This window comes from Pezoporus wallicus, unplaced genomic scaffold (assembly GCF_028554395.1).
Source record: "Pezoporus wallicus isolate ANWC-B61680 ecotype Strahan unplaced genomic scaffold, APGP_CSIRO_Pwel_v1 contig_3489, whole genome shotgun sequence".
NCBI lineage: Eukaryota > Metazoa > Chordata > Aves > Psittaciformes > Psittacidae > Pezoporus > Pezoporus wallicus.
Window position 1 is genome coordinate 334,968 of NW_026635093.1, and position 14,520 is coordinate 349,487.

General features: G+C 37.4%; 1 protein-coding gene across 13 annotated transcripts in view; it reads left to right on the forward strand.

Moving 5' to 3' along the window:
• COL11A1 (collagen type XI alpha 1 chain) overlaps positions 1 to 14,520 on the forward strand; it is a 456,680-nt gene that overhangs the window by 301,616 nt on the left and 140,544 nt on the right. The window lies entirely within an intron of this gene.

Consider the following 14,520-nt stretch of genomic DNA (forward strand, 5'->3'; position numbering starts at 1 on the left):
GCAGCTCTTTTTAGAAATATTTTTGCTTTATGACTTGGCTAAAGTAAACAAAATTCAGTATTTTAAAAGACATCCTTTGATTTCCTTTCCCCTTCTTCACCTTTAATACTAAATGTTTTGGTAATGTGTTTGGAATGAATAAACTCATTAAGTTGAAATGGCATGGCTTCAACAGTATAAATTTTTTTTTTTTTTCTTTTGGAAGGTCCTGGCATCAATACACTATTGTGATGCTGATTTTTCATGTGCAAAGAAATGAAAAATCCATCTTTTCATTATGTATAAACTTTTTTCAAGCTAATGGAAATCCAGCTCTCAATCTGAGTGCAAAAATATTTAATTATCCTTACTGAAAATGATGCTATGAAGCTATATCTAGAAAATACATGTTGGACCTTCTGTGCAAATGACAAGCAGATTTATTTCTAGTATGGAATAATACTTTTTACAGTCATCCTACAAAATACAAAGTTTCCTTGTGCTTCCCACACATAGGCTTGGAAACTAGTGGGAGTTCTAAGTGCAGAAGGAATGCAGAAATGGGCACCCTAAGTGATGGCAGGAGAGGGTTTTATGTGCATGCACACTTAACGCTTACTTGTAATTTCTTAGCTAGTTACACTGTGAAGATACGGATTTGTTTCTTGAGTGAGAACTGTTTAATATGTCAGTCTAAACCTGTACAAAAAGGTGTTTTAAACTACGAAACCATGAATCTCTTCTGAGAACTGTTAGTAATGTAAAGCACTTCTGATTTTAACTGATCAATTTACTTTTAAGGTTGAAAAAGAATATAAATGAATTAATTATTTTATATAAAAATAGCCTTATGGGTTGATTTTAGTTTAACAAAACGTTATTAAACTTCAGAAAGAGAACATACAGAGATTTCTCAGATATTCACAAAATGAGCAAAAGTACGTTTTACTAGATTCAGCTGGTAGACCTAGCAGAAGTTCTTCTGAGTCCCAGGGATCAGCAGGTGAAAGGGTCCAGTCTTCCTGATACAGTGCCAGAGAGACCACCATGCATATGTCTGTTTTGCTATAGAACTTAGATTTATTTTTTTTTTCAATATTTTCTAAGGTAAAATGATTATTTCAAGTTCAGCAACAGACATTTGACATAAAAAAAATGAGTGGTATGTGTTACGGATTCTCTAGAGCATGAATCTTTGCATTTAATTTAGAAGGAGACTACAAGGATCCCAGAAAGGGCTATTATGACTGCAGGAAAACTGTCTTTTTATTAGCTCTGAAGAAAAGAAGTTTCTTAACTTCAGTTTTGTGTATGTGTTTACAAATGTAATAGCATATAAGTACATATAGAATATCCACAAATATTCAGTGGTTTTGGCTTGAAATAATACTCTGCCTAGGAGCTATTATTGGGTTGTCACTAGAAAAAAAATCTTTGATGTAAGACCTTTCCTGGTGCTGTGGTGTTTTCACTTAAAATAAAAAAAAACAAAACCAAAACCCAGAAAACACTGTTGGCAATATTGGTGTCTGTAGCAGTTGGAAAATGTTGGAAAGGAGTTGTCATATTCAGTTTTACAACTGTCTTGCCAAAAGTGATTTGGGCTCCTCCAGATAGGGCCCTTAATTCTAACAAGGTTGCAGCGTAATAAAAGAGCCACGCCATTACTACTGAAGTTATACCTAAATTGCACTGGAGCAATTATGTTTTTCCCGGATTTGTTCTGTACAGTGGTGAACAGTAGGGTTTCCATCTGCCAGCAAGATTTGGAAGTTGCTTTTCTTTTCTCTGTAGAGCTGTCTGCTGCTTTTCAGCAGAAATCCTCCCAACACTGGTTAATTTATCTTTGTTCTGAGTATTTGTTGATAATAGGGAGGAATAAATTAAGCAGAGCTTGGGGGAAATCTCTGATGTTCTAAGAATGTGAAGTCTCTAAAGATTTGCCCTCTGGATGGACACAATAGAGAGCAGTGGCTTAAACAGAATTAGGTGAACACATTTGCCTGTTGCAAGGGCTTGTAACTGTACTATTCAGTATTAAATACCAAGTTTACAGACTGTAAATGTAAGGATTAATTGTTGACCTGGCTATTACAATAGTAGTAGAATCTGGCGGAACTTAAATTCTTTTTAGAACATTATCACACATAAGGGATTATAAAAACCTTTGTAAATTCTAGGTCTGGGGCTTCACTGTATGTCGAAGTGTTAATGCATACAGTGTATGAAATACAAGTTATTTGGTAGAGCTGATATTATGGAAGCAAAGTGTTTGCTGCAAAGCAGATTGAAAGCTATATTATAAGGTGATTAAAGAAATAAAGATCCTGATCCTGCTATGAATGGTGTCCCTGGCAGTTAAGCTTTGTCTACAATACAAATTAACTTGAGTCAAATTATGGTCACGTTGTTAAAGTATTATTGCAGTCTAAGTTTTGCTTACTCTGTCCCTTACCTGTGTTTTTACTCAAATTATCATAGTAACCTGATCAAACATTCATAGGTTATATATATGTAAAAAAAATAACCAAGGTTTTACAACCTCGTGATCTGTGTAAGTGTAATTCCTGCTAATATCAGTAGGATATGGAATCGAATCCAATTTCGTTGCATTGCTTTCAAAAGGGAGGCAATTCCTTTGGCGTTAGTGAAAATACGGTCAAAGTTTTTTACTTGTATGATTTAAAAAAAGAATCATGTAGTTGTTTATCAAACTAAAGAGGGTTACTTTAAATGACACCACTTGTCAGTCTTGTTTTGCCTTTTTTTTTTTTTTTTTTTTTTTTTTTGCTTATAGCTGAAAATATGTTCCACGTTTGAAAACTCCCAGTCGTTAGAAGACATTTTTGAAATCTGTTTGGATTATTTCTGACTAAATACGTTGATCGACAAAGCTTTTATGTGGGCTCAATTTCTTTCAAGTTTAATTGCTGAGGGAACACCTTATTTCCTCCTATGGTAGTGACCATTTTTTTAGATTGTGTCTCTTTTTTGATATGGTAATAGAATACTCAAAGAATTTAGTAATTATTTTTCTGATTTTCACAGTTGGAAGTACTGTCTTCGCTGTCTGTACAAAAAGAACTTTTTGAGTCTTTAGCAGAGGCCTCCACATAGACACTTGGACTACAGTTCTGGTATAATCTGCTGTGCTGTAAAATAGGGATAACTTCACTGAAGTATTGAGACAAGTTAAAATATTGTAAAATGATAGATCAATACAGGTTTGCGCCAGATGATGAACTAGTCAAATCTTTTGTGTGTAACAAGTGAAACATTTTATGGAATCAGGATCAGGTCCTTAGTGATTGATTGTGGTCAGTGTGGCTGAACAAGTGACAAGGTTTATACTGTGCAGGTGTTAACAGACTGATCTTTAAAAAGAGATATAGTTAGTAGTTAGTACCAAAAATGCATCCCATATATGCATGGGCTGTCTCTATTTGAAATACTATTATGTGTGTAGCAGATTTTGCAGCATAGGAAGTCAGTGAAAATTTTTGTGGAAACAGCAGAAGTAGCTAATTCTTAGCAGTTTCATACAAGCCAATTGCTGGTGAACTAGTCAACCATAGGCCATTTAAAGCATTCCTTTATGCATCTGGATAATCTTTAGTTCTTGAAGTCATTAAACATGAAAGCCCTGCAGTAACACCTTCTAGAAATGTCACTAGCCAAGATCCCAATTAATTAATTAGTCTAAAAGCTAATATGTTGGAAAATTTTTAACAGCTAAAACCAAGCTTGAAGTATGTCTCTAGAAACATATACATGGGAAACAGATATTCACTTATTCTTATAAATATATATTTAGGTACTTGTGAAAAAAAAAGCTTGATTTTCAGGAGCACTATGTAATTACTTTAGGCAGCTTAGTTGATTCCATTTTTGTACCTGGAAGATGCTCTGTAGCTCATTTTTGCAGCCCCAAAAATGTGAGTTCATTTTATCCAGTTCTGAAAAGTCCTTTGGTTATGAGAGGTATTGGAACCTTCCACAAAGGACACTGCACAACTAATGCTTTTGGATGCTTGCTCCCAGAACAGTGTTCTGTTCCATGTTTGGGCTCTCAGTAAAGAGTTGGGAGACAAGCGATTCTCAGACTGCCAATCCCAAAAGCCTGTGAGGAAGGCAAATCTGCCCAGAGCTAACCCAGTAGCCTGCCTGAGCCTCTTCTGATGCTTAGATACCTATGGCAGAACTACAGGGAATTGCTTGGGATAGAGAGATCAGAGCCTGTAGTGGGAAGCTAATAGAGGCCTGTCTAAGCACTGGGAAGCTCAGTGGAGCATTCTGGGCATGACATGCTTTTGAATTCCTGCTCTGTACTAATGCTTAACAGATGAAGTACATGGTAAATTGGCAAGTACAGATAATAATAATTACACGTATCACTGTTTTTATTTTACACATCAATAAAAATTTGTAAGGATAAAAATAACAAAAGTATTCCTGCCACATTAGAAATAGCACACATTTCTAGTAATAAATGGGTCCTGTCTTGTCTCCTAAAGATCAACAAGCAAACAGTCTAAAAAAATCCAGATCCTAACACTTCTAGTAAAGACTTCCTTGTGGATAATTTGGCAAAGGGGCAACATTTATTACTCTTTCTGCTTTAGCAAACTTAGGTCTAGCTGGTAAACTAACTGCTGGCTAATTGTTGATAGAATCAGAAACTGGGCTAATAATCTTTGAGAAGGAATGCAAGGAGGCAAAAAGTTACCAGGTTTCACAGTGGGAGAATTGCTGAAACAGCTTCACAATTGAAAGCTAAATGAAGCTGTATAAAACTTAGACACCATGTGTACTGAAGACTGTTTTTAAAAGAAAAACATTTCTCCCTTTTTCTGCTCTCATAGCACTGTTCTGAGAGATCAACAGCAGAAACTGAAGAATAGTTACCCCTTCACATTACTAGTTCTAGTTTATGAGAATATTTTCACCTCTTAAATTCATTAAGCCTTGAACTGTCTGATGTGTGTGAGTTAGAAAACTTCATCATAGGTTATTTTTACCCACCTATAGAATACATGGAGGGTCCTTAGAATGAGGATTTACAATGACTCAAAATTTTAAGAAAAGTAGATAAACTAAGTAACTGTAGGCTGTTACACCTTTAATAGGCAGCATAGTTTCAAAAAGCTGTGGAGCAGCCAGTACCTTGTTTTTAAATTTCCAAATATATGCCTAGAAATCTAACATCCAGCCTATTTTGAAAAGTCTTGTCCACAAATATAAGGAGTCCCTTCATAAGTACCCACCAAGTATGCATATTTTAGCTTACCAGGCTATAATAGCTTCTACTCTTTAAATGATCTGTCACAGTTAAATAAAACTGGACTAAACTTTGAAAAACCACTTCATTTCCCATTGAAGATTAATGTTTCAACACTCTTAAGTTTTAGTTTTGCAGTGGTTCCATTGGAACAGATTACTGGCAGAATGAAGCATATTTCCATGGAAAAATAGGAAGTAAAATAATAGTAATTTAAAAACATTAGTCTTCCTAAATTTTGCTGATAATTCTTTATACTGGGCCAGGGTAAGCTCTTTTCTACTTCAGAGTTGTATCTCACCATTTACAAGTTATTGTTTGTAGCTAAAACAGGTTATTTGTGGAGTCATCATTGATAAATTTTCACTTCAATTAATCTAAAGAAGGACATTGCTGAATAATTACGATGACTGAAAGTTATTTATTATCTCTGAAAAACACATACTACTGTTTATTTTAAAAATGTTTACTGTATCCAAAAAGGAAAAACCCACAGTTACCAAAGGTATTAACAGTGCAGCAAACAGTTGCACACTTTACTAAGGTATATGCATAAAGAATACCAGCTCTTTTTTTCCCCACCTTGAGTTTTGTTATTATTTTCTCTTAAAGTATGTTCCCCCAGTATGCAGTCTGGGAGCATCTTATAAATGATGTAGGTGAACATAGCCTTAAAGTAGGGAAGGCTCATTGGGCATGAGCTCTCATAAACTTAAGAGACCAAGATCCAGAAATTACTAGATCAAAATCTAAATCTAATAGGATTTCAACTTCTACGCTTTATTAGGAATTTGAACAGAAAGAAAAAATATTTTAGTCTAAATGAGTCATCCCCTGAACAGTTTCTTATGGGAATTAATTTTTTAACCAGAAGTTGTTACCACAGTCACTTTCCTGTCAGTCCTGGAGAGTTTTGCTTTCAGGCCTGACAGTGAAGTCCTTCCTTCTGAAAATGCAGATGGTTGATTCCTGTCTATACCCTGTCTTCAATAAAAGTATGTTTTGAACTGTTTGGTTCTTAGTCACCCAGCACCTTTAATTGCAGCTAAAATTGTTTTGCTGTTCAGTTCGTAGAAAGAGATGTTGATGGTGGGAGTGCTGATTGACAAAGCTGAACATGAGCAGCTTGTGCCCAGGCAGCCAGGAAGCCTGGCCTGTATCAGCACCAGTGTGGCAGCAGGGCCAGGGCAGGGACTCTGCCCCTGCACTGGGCACTGGTGAGGCTGCACCTCGAGTCCTGTGTTCAGCTCTGGGCCGCTCACTACAAGAGGTGCTGGAACGGGGCCAGAGAAGGGCAATGGAGCTGGTGCAGGGCCTGGAGCACAAGTGTGATGGGGAACGGCTGAGGGACCTGGGTGGGGGGTTTAGTCTGGAGAAGAGAAGGCTCAAGGGAGGACTTTATTGCTCCCTACAACTGCCTGACAGGAGGTTGTAGTGAGGTGGGGTTGGTCTCTGCTCCCAAGGAACGAGTGACAGGACAAGAGGAAACGGCCTCAAGCTGCACCAGGGGAGATTTAGTTTAGAGACTAGGAACAATTCCTTCCCCAGAGGGTGCTCAGGCATTGGAACAGGCTGCCCAGGGCAGTGCTGGAGTCACCATCCCTGGAAGTGTAGGTCATCACCATGTAGATGAGGCCCTTAGTGACTTGGGTTTGTGGTGGCCTTGGCAGTGCTGGGGTAATGGTTGGACTTGATGATCTTAAAGGTCTTTTCTAACCTAGTTGATTCTATGAAAGAGAAGTTTGGTATAGCCCATCTAAAAAGGTTCAGGACTATATATTAATTTCTCATTGCAGCTTCTAAGTGGTTTGCAGCATGTTCTGTGTAGAACAGAAGAAAATAGAAGGTGAGGAACCTTTTTAGGTAAAGACAGTTGCTCATTCTGACTTCCTTGCTTATCTTTTAAGGAGTAATCAAATTCCCCCAAAAGAACTCCAGTGACTAATCTTTTCAATCTGTATATATTCCAAGGCTGCCGAGTACCACTGCATGCATCTGTGGTAAGATCGCTCTAGATGTCTGACCTCTTAAGAAATGAGTAAGACAGGAAGTACTGTGTGAGACCCATAGTAATGGGAAAGTTGCTGTGGAATTGACCCATAAACTGCTTCTCAATACAGCTTTATGTAGGAAAGGATGGTTAGAAACCTGCCTGATAACCCACTAGCCTGTGTAAGTCAAAAAAGAATTTCTGAGGAAACACTCAACAAGTATGCAGAAAGTTTTGCTGCAAAATTTCTAGTAAAATAGCATCCAGGTAATTGTCTATCAATGAAATGAATTCAACACAGAATTTGTCAATTGATTTGTGACAGCAACAGACTTAAATTACTAGTAAGATACTGTGAGTGGAATTTGTTAGTGTGCTAAGAAACAGGAGATCAAGTGCTTCATATGCTTAAGTATAAATTTGTTGACATACCCATTGGCTGCTTAGAGTGATATGGGACAAAACATTCTACTTACGTGCAACAATGCAGCTCCATTTTCAGTGTGTGTGAATGGCTTAATATTTACATACCTAGCCTTTGCATTACTGTTACTAGATGGATTTGAGTAAATCTATGCTATTGGCGTAAGACTATATGGAGAACTTATTTGGGTTTGGATCATTGCTGCAGCTGGTCATCAGCTAGAAGATTGTAGAAAAGCATATATTATAAATCAGAACATTTCCATTTAATACAACATGATTAAAATAAGTAACTGTACAGTGTGATTGTAGCTATAAAGATAATATGTACATGTATCCTTTTTATCCGAAGTCATAGAATCATAGAATGGTTTGGGTTGGAAAGGACCTTAAGATCATCCATTCCAACCCCTGCCATGGACAGGGATGCCTCACACTAGACCTTAATCTTTGGTATCGCTGGCCAGACTCAATTCAAAATCAAAATTCAATTCAAATCAAAATGATTGCTGCTGTTGTAATTCTGAAGATAACATCGCTGCCATTAGATGCACTGTCGATCCATCTTTTTTTTTGTGTTCTGTGCAGTTTGCCTTCACAGGATCAGATGAGCTTTATCACAGTACAGAATTTTAATGGTGGCTGCTGAGGCACAAACAAGAAATTTTATTGCCTATTACTAAGTTAAGTTTGCCATGATTTCAATTACAGACAAGTTGCATATTTTTATAAACTAAAAAGGTATAATTAAACAGTATTCATTTAGTTATAATCTGCATATAAATAAATCCAAATGTTCTGAACCAGATTTAACCATTCAACTGCAAATTTTCTTGCATCTGACACAACTTGTCCCTGTCTAGTAATGCATATCCTTTTACCTAGGGTTATGTGGTCGCCTACAAGAAGCATTCCCAAAGAGAGATGTGGAAATGCTAAGCATTTAAACTGAAAACTGAGGTCATCTTTTCTACAAGGAGACTTGATGTCACATGTTGAATAAGTCATCAGTCCAGTCTGCATCCAGCGGACTTCAGTTTCTCCATTATGTACAGTTTCTCAGTCTCTTGTTTCTCTGATACCATAACCTGTATAGTTATGGTACCTGGGAACCTCCTCCGTAGATAATGTCCATTAAGAGAAAGGGAGAGCCGTAATAGGTTCTAGCTCAAATGTATCTGGAAGTGGAGGAAGCAAGTCCTCTGATCTTGTATATTAAGTGCTATTTATGGCATTGTATCAGAAATGAAACTGCTGTTTTCACTTGTGTCCTGGGTTCAGCTGTAACAATTATTTTTTCTCCTTCTTAGTAGCTGGTGCAGTGATGTGTTTCAACTTTAGTCTGAGAACAACGCTGATAGCACACTGATGTTTTTAGCTGTTGCTCAGTAATGTTTAGTCTGATCAATGACTTTTCAGTCTTGTGCTCTGCCAGTGAGGAGGGGCATGGGAAGCCAGGAGGAAGCAGAGGCAGGACACATGACCCAAACTAGTCAAAGGGGTATTCCATACCACAGCACATCATGCCCAGTTATAGAAACTGGGGGGAGTTATGTGGGAGGGACAAATCGTTGCTCAGGTCGGGCTGGGTATTGATTGGTGGGTGGTGAGCAATAGCATTGTGCATCACTTGGGTTGGTTGGTTGTTTTCTTTTCCCTTTTTAGTTTCATATTCTCTCCCTTTGTTATTTTGTTACTCTTATTAGTAGTAGTTTTGTGTTGTACTTTAGTTACTTGACTGTTCTTACCTGAACCCGTGGGAGTTTCATTCCTCCGATTATCCTCCCCATCCCACCAGGAGTGGGGATAAGAAGGGAGGGAGGGAGTGAGTGGCTGCATGGTTCTGAGTTACCAGCTGGGCTTAAACCACGACAACAAGCTTCTAACTGACTCCAGAAAAAATCATATTGAACAGTGGCAGTAGCTGTTAGGTATAATGCAGTATAAAGGCATCAGAATTCGATTCATGTGCCTAGTATCAGTATCAGTATTAATAAGAATGATAAATCACAGATTTTTATTTCAGTTTGGAGATCATGAAATGAAATCTTTGATTTTTTTTTTTTTTCTGAGAATATGTGATTGAAATGTCATCTAGATTCTTACATGGGTTCTCTTCCAATCTAGAATTGCATTATATTTTTGAGAGATGTAGTTATGTATTCATTGACTAAAATGCATTGTCATAGCCTTTAAAATAAATGTATCATTATATATTTAGGAAGTCTAGGCTTGAAAATGCTAACCAAAATTGGAAATCAGTTTTTCTATGCATCTTCCTCCTCTCTAAACAGAAAACACATGTAATTTCCCTCATGTAATTGACTCCAGATATTCTGTCCTAACCTAGCAGTGTAGAAGTGTGATCTGAGATCCAGTTTACAACTACTAAACTCCACTGAATTCTTTTACTTTTCAGCAGAGATATGCTGACAGAAGTGGCTTTTTTTAAATTCTTTTTAGTTAACATGCTTTTACATATATTTTAGTAACATTTAGATTAGCTTAGAAGATTTCATATTTCTGTCAATGCATTTTTTCTTTCCCCTAAGGTTCATGCTTAGTTCTGATGGAATAAAGCTAAAGAGAAAGCAAAGTTATTTCAGGTCTTGAGATGTTACACCACTTTTTCTTTTTTTTTTTTCTTTACCTTCTGTGTTTTTCAAAGCCAGGAAATTATGCTGGAGCTAAATGATTAACAGTTTGGTATTTTCGTAGAATCATAGAATCTATGGTTTGGGTTGGAAAGGATCTTAAGATCACCCAGCTCCAGCACCTGCAGTGGGCAGGGACACCTCACACTAGACCATGTCGCCCAAGACTTTGTCCAACCTGATCTTGAACACTGCCAGGGATGGAGCAATTACCACTTCTTTGGGCAACCTGTGCCAGGATTTCACTACCCTCACAGGAAAGAACTTCTTTATATCTAACCTGAACTTAACTGTTGCAGTTTAAAGTAGTCACTCCTTGTCCTATCGCTGCAGTCCCTGATGAAGAATCACTCTCCAGCATCCTTGTTGTCCCTCTTCAGATATTGGAAGCTGCTCTGAGGTTTCCACGCAGCTTCTCTTCTCCAGGCTGAACAGCCCCAACTTTCTCAGCCTGTCGAAGAAAGAAAGATATCTTGAAAGATACTAGGACACTCAAGTTCCTTCCTCACACAGCTCTGCTAAAGAGAGATTTTTGAATATTTCTGTGCCATTCCAGAAATCCCAGCACTATTAAACCCTTATCTTCTAGCTAGTACTGTATGTTCTTTCAGTGGCAGTGAAATCTGTAGATGTCTCTCTTAACGTTTTTGAATTGAGGACAATGTATGTTGCTGAACTTTGCACTATAATATTTAGTGGGATTAATGAGCCTTGCAGTTGGTTCAATCAGTGGGAAGGTAGCACAGTGGGAACTTGCTTTTTGATTGTGGGAGAGCTCAGTTGGGCTTGCAGTGATGAACACAGGCTTCCTTTCAGAGGGTTATTTTGCAGCTTTGTTTGGCTTGCCTGCAGGAGGTGGCCTTCAAGCAACAGTGCAGTGTGGCCATAACCACCGGAATGAAAGGACCCAGTTTCAGGGTCTGGATCTTGCATTTTGTCAAATTTGCCATGGCAAGCAGAGTTAAGTTTTCAAAGCTGAGTTTTATAAGGAGAATTAACTGCACCCCAAGATCAGGTGAACAGAACTGTTTCCATGAAGCTTATTTGTTGGTTATTTTGTTGCCATCTTAAATCTTAACACCAAATGGGAAGGATAGAAAAGCATTACATCATATATCGTTAATCTGCAGTTTTGCTTGCTTCTCTTATGAGAAAACTATCAAAGGGAGTTAGACTAGAAGGTAAAATCACTTAGGCAAGCTGCTTTAGGCACTGTAAGGAAGTTCCTGGGAGAGACCCCAAATCTTCCAGTATATGGCCTATGGTATTGTCCCATATAAATACAAGCTGTAATCTTAATTTGTGGACTATGCAGGCAGGCAAACTACACAGCCTTAGCACTGATGCTGTTTCTGGCTATTTCTTACCATTCCCAAAATCATGTGGGAGCAGAATGCTGGAGAAGAGGCAGTTTTCAAGAACTGCAGCTCCCAGGATACAGTGACACTGAGCACTGCAGAACCTACAGAAACTGGCTGAGAGAAGCCATGGTTTTAGCTGATAGCTTCCAGACTATGCTCTTCCCTGACTCAATGAGCTGGCTTCCTACCTCTCTCCCCCAGTTTTCTAAGCAGGCAAGTGTTGGGTGTGCAAGGATTTCTCTTTGGCCTTTATACTTCAAACAGCTTACCTGTAAGCAGTTAGGATCTAAGTGCTGCTGGTTTTTAAGAGCTGTTCATTTATTTTTGACTGGGTTCCTCTGTGTGTGTGCTCTGTGGCATATTGAGAGCAACTGTGTCTAGTGGTTTCTGTAGAGACGCTGAGCAGGTCATCTGAACATGTGCCGTGAGCTCGCCAAGGAACTTGAGCTAATGTCATGGCAGCCTGGTCAGAGCTACTGAACGCTTGCTCCAAATAGGTTTCCATAGCAAAAAGAGGGTGTTTCTGTAGAACCCCAATATATGGTAGGTAATATATGCATGACACAGGAGGAGTGTAGGGGAGAAGTGCTTTACACAGGGAGGTCACTTTTCATCTGGAAGGTGTCGGTAACAGCTGTGAAGAGGTGTCCAGGCATGCTGCCTCCCAGCTGAAACAGGATTGGCTGCATCCTAATCTAGGCATTAGAGTCAAGTCCAGGTTAAATAATGACACACACAAGAATGTCACAAAAACATTTGTGAGGAAGAGGCACAAACTCTGTTCATTTCACAGACTAAATAATATATAGGTTTCTATCAAAAGCAAATTTTTGAGAAGAAGTATATTAAATCTTTCACATTCCTGCCTGGTTTATCTAAAGACTTCTAAAGAACTTCTTTACTTTTTAACAATTGCTTGAAGTGGCTAAGAACTTAGCCACATTATTTTTGGAGATGAATTAATTAACTTACTCGTGTAAATTACTTCATGCAGCTTTTAATTTCTAGAAGTTACATTTCTAGAATTCCATGTAAACCTGCTAGTGTTTTTGCTGATTACGTTTTGTGAATCACCATTTGTGGGAATAAATATCATCTCTGCACTATTAACAAAATGTTTGTTCTTACTGAATTTGGGGTGTGAAGATTGTCCTATTATTATTCTGTTTCTTGTCTGGAAGGTTTTTAGCGGCAGAACTAGTAGGGAGTAATAAATAATCTTGTTTATGGGTGAATAGTCTCCCAGTCAGCAAGGCAAAGAACAGCCATTATTCTAAAAAATAATGAAGAATCTGGTACAAATTACAGAAAAGAAAGGAAAAAGAATGTAACAGTGGTTGATTTATACAACAATTTGGAATTTTTACTGATATGGCTGTTCTAAAGTGACTGGTTCTTCATTGCTTTGCTGGTTCCAGTTATGATAGGTACTGCAGAAATAGCCATTGCTTACCAGTAAAACAAGTGTGGCAGTTCTTTCAGTATGGGGGTAACTTTAGAACTGTGTGGAATCCCCATAGAAAATGCATTATGTCCATTCAAATTATTTAGTCAGTACTTAACAGAGATGTAAGATTAATGTTTCAGAATTTGCCCATTGTTGACACTTCTTTTGAGAATGTTTAAACAATTTCTTGAATCTGCAGGATATGTTGGTTTGAAGTAAATTCATTGATTCAACATGGATTAGCTTGCAACAAACACTGGGTATTCAGTTTATATTTGGTATTACCATCTGATGGAAAAAGGGATAAGAAGTTGCATGATGGGAGAAAAAAACAAAGAAGCTCACAAACATTTTCTTGTAAATGTATTTTAAGACAAAAGAAGTTATGTGCATTCTAGGCTGACTGAGAAAACCTCAGATTTTGTTTTTAAAGATATACTTTAGGTATTCAAAAATAGGTTTAACTACAAAGTTGAGTTCTTCATATTTGGCAATGCCAGGAGATGAGTAGGATGAGCTAGTTAAACTTGACTTTGTTCACATCTGTTATTGATACTAAAGTGACTTCTGAGATACTGCAGTGATGAAAAAATAGTAACTGATGAAAAAATAGTAACACTGCTTACAACTGTACAGATAGTAAGAAAAGAAGGTACAGATATTTCCATCAGTGACTGTAAATAGAGTATCACTTTGTCTATGTTTTTTCTCTTTCACTTGTTTGCAAATAGTTGAATATTTGCATACAATGAATTTTGGGCCTAAAGCTGATGGTTTTTGACACATAACATGTGTAATAGCAGAGCTATAGTTAATGCCACAGTGCAGTTCAAAAACATGAAGACGGGTCAAATTTACCAAACACATTTCTCAGCTTTAACAGTGAAAATCGTGGAAAATTTTGTCTTTCCAGAAAAGTTTTGCCAACATGAAAACTGCAGAATAGTCCCAGTGAAAAAATTGTCTGTTGAAATTCTATTTCCACAAAAAAAAAAAAAATAGTGAAGCCATTATCTATAGGAAGTACGAGAATAAGCACCTTAATTTTCTGTAAGAGGAAAGATAATGCAGTAGGCACTATGTTCTCTTACTGCCTCTCTTGAAGTGCTTCTCCGTTCAGTACTTGGCCCTTTTGCCATGGTGAATTACCATAGGTTAAGGCTTTGTTGTTGGCTTTACATATATATATATTTATGTAAATTGATCTTTTAATATATGTATATGCATAATCTTGTATCAGTATGAGTGCAGTAGCAGCTCTGGATTTCAACTTTAAATAGAGCATAAATACAACCTGATTGTAGTTGGCCTCTAAAGTACAAAACAAGTCCATTTGAATTTTAACTTGGAAATATTGAAAGATTTATTCAGTCTATTCATTCCTTGCA